At 44.7% G+C, this 3,198-nt stretch overlaps 1 pseudogene; it reads right to left on the bottom strand.

The window, feature by feature from the left end:
- Window positions 1–803, bottom strand: LOC104850055 (annotated as a pseudogene).
- Between the last annotated feature and the right edge of the window lie 2,395 nt (window positions 804–3,198).

The raw sequence follows: 3,198 nt of genomic DNA on the forward strand, positions 1-3,198 counted from the left end.
CTAGGGTCTTGGTGGACTCGTTCCTCGGGGAGGTGGACCGCTAATTCCTGGTGGAGGGGGTCTCATTCCTGGAGGAGGCATGCCTTTTGGTGTTCCTCGAGTAGGAGGAAGCCCAATTGGCGGGCCCATGAGTGGTCTCACACCAGGTGGAGAAGCCATAACGCCTGGAGGTGGGGTTGCTCTGCCTACAGAGCGGGCAGAGTCCCCCTTCCTGGTGGGTACTGGGCTGGGGCTCCAGCAATGCTGGTAGTTGCAGCAACAGCAGCAGCTGCCACAGTACCCCTTCCCTGTGGAGTCATTACCTGCTGGGAAGGACCCCCAACGCCTTGGACAGGACCTGCTAATCCAGCAGGAGCCCGGGAAATTGGTACACCAGCTGGTACACATCTGCCAGCTGCCCTCCCAACTCTGGGACCTCCTGCAGCTTCAGCAAGTGGTACCTGAGCAATGTCAGTATCTTTAGGTGGTGGCCCTTCCACAGTCATGAATACCGAGTTCTCCCCACGGAGCAAGACCAGGCCCAAAACCCTCTTTTCTTCACGCTCTGGCTGTTTTGCATTCTTTGGCTTGATCTTCCTGAACTTATCATAATCACAGAGGATCAAATTCATATGCTTATCAAAAGCCTTAAAAGTCCCAATGAAGATCCTTCAGTCTTGCAGGATGCATAGCATTCGATAGTCAATGTGCTGCAGCATTTTGATGCTCTTGCCCACAGTCATGATTGCTGTTGCACCAAATCCAGCGTCAACGATAAAATTTCAGTTGCCTTAATGCTAGGGGACAGCTATAAGGTATGATGTAGGTTCTCCTCGAGACAATGCAAGGTGTTCACAAGTTTCACAGACAGCGGATGGAGTCCCCCAAAAGGCTTTGTTTTTTTAATCCCCAAATTTAACATCAATATCTCAATTTATCCTGAGTTGGATGAAACTTCTTACTTCCTGGCTGAACCACATAAATGTTTACAACTGCATGTTGTTACTTCCCCTAAAGCACTCTTGGTTGCTCAAGGAGGCCGTCCTTCTACGTTTCACTTGGACTTCCACCTCAGGCAAGTGCTGCTCTATAGTTCTTCTCAGGTGTAAGCGATCCCTAGCTCTCTCCATCGCGCCGCTGGCCTGCTTCTTACTGCTCGGTGCCAGGAATCCCCTGTCACCAACTGCGCCTCTCCTGATTTCTTGAAAGATCTGATGAACAATTTAGTTTTTATTTGGTGACCTGGAATTTTAGTATGAATGACTGCATTTTGGTCTGGTCATCTGTAGCCCAGCCCAAGAGTTCAGTTCAAAGCAATGGACTCAAGAAAGTTTTATTCAACAATAAATAGGGTGTCAGTCTATTTAGCAGCGTTTGAAATCATTTTAGAAAAGAAAAGAGAGGGAGGAAGAGAGAAAGGGATAAAAAGGATCGTGGGTGAAGCAGCCAGCAGGCACTATGCAGGGCATTGGAGGGTACTTTACCCACGCTGGCTGAAGTGAGGTGAAATGAAAGCCTTTCAATAGGACTGCATTCTCTGATGCTGCCTCATCTCTCCCCTCTGACCTGTCCCTCACCAACTCAACTCCTGCCCACAGGACAAAGTTCAAAATAACCTTTGGTGGGATGAGAAGTGACGATGACTTGGGAACAAATTATATGATCATAACCTAGGAACCATTTAAGGCTTGCCCAAACATTGAACTGTGAAACTCAGATTACAACAAGACATACAAAAGAGACTTGAACTCAGGGCCCTTTGGACCTCTCCCCCAGTATCAAAGAAACATTTCTTTTCTTCTCTCCGAAAATAGGGTAGGAAATGGCAAGGAATAAGTGAACTGTGAGAAGACAGAAGCAATAGCAATGGAAGTGAAACTAAGTGTAGAAAAGCAAATGGATTCAGGTCGATGTCGAGCTTCTGATTATCACAGGCTTGGAGCTTTGGTGACATTATCACATATTTTCACTGTTATTCAGGTCTTCTGCTGTGGACTCCCTGAGCATTTTTTCTACCCTTCAATATTAACTACTCAGAGCTGGCACACAGAAGATGCAAGTAGGCAGGTGTCCACTCCAGTTGAGCTGAGAGCTATAAATTCATCCCAGAAGCACCTACCTGAGGGGTGAAATCAGCTTAGAGATAGGTGAATTCTTGCCTTGTGTTGGGGCTGGATAGGAGCCAAGTGGGGAAGTAATCCTTGGGAATGAAGGAGCATAAGTAGCATAAGTAGCAGCATGTATCATACTCATGTGCACACAATATGTAACTAAATGCTTCTGTACTAACAGACTCTGTGTGTGGTTTACATGTATGTACTCATATTTATACACATTTGTATTTGGAGAGTCCACAGAGCACATCCACACAAATACACCAGAAATGCCTACTTTGAACTTTGAACTTTGTAAGGAAAAAAAAATTGTTGCTGAGGAAGAAATGCACTAGGGCTTTTGAGGACATTGGCCATACTACCAGATACACTGCTTTTTGGAGGGCAGATGATATGTTTTACATATGTTTATTTTGAGTAAGATAGGACTCAGGGGCAACATAACTGCCTCAAAATTTTGGAGGGATATTATGTGGGAGGATTTAACTCATTCCATATGGCTCCAGAGCATAGAACTGAGACTGAAGCACAGCTTATTTCTGTTCTAAATGAGAACATTTTTTTAACAATTAGTACAAAACAAAAGAGACATGGATTCTTTCTAAATGTAGTTAATGATTTGACTACTCTTGGGAATGACATGTAGTAGAGATTGAACGGCCATCTGTCACAAAAGTTTTAGGGGTATTCTGAAATTTGGTGGAGGTTTGGAGTAGTCCACTAAACGGAAAAATGTGCCTCTCTCCATTCTGAACTTTCATGATTTTCTAAAATACATAAACAAATCTTGAGGCAAGACACATTAGCTTTGACTTTCCGATATTTTTTTAAATTCAGAGACTTACAAACAGCTACCTCCTATCTCAATATGTACTAAGGATAACTGGTTTTTCTGTCTTCTGTTTAATTTCTCTTCTCACTATTTCTTTTCTTCACTTTTAATTTTTTAGGTTTGTTCCCTCTCTCTTTTATTTCCTTCATTCATTCTGCCTATGCTTTCCAGACATAAAGAATGAAGTGGTTTTTTCAGCTGCCTGCCTGCCTGCCTGTCTGCGATCACCCGGCGGCGTGCGCGCGAGCTCCCGGCCTGCGCGGGAGCTCCCGG

This window comes from Fukomys damarensis, unplaced genomic scaffold, assembly GCF_012274545.1.
Source record: "Fukomys damarensis isolate Sample0158 unplaced genomic scaffold, DMR_v1.0_HiC HiC_scaffold_26, whole genome shotgun sequence".
NCBI lineage: Eukaryota > Metazoa > Chordata > Mammalia > Rodentia > Bathyergidae > Fukomys > Fukomys damarensis.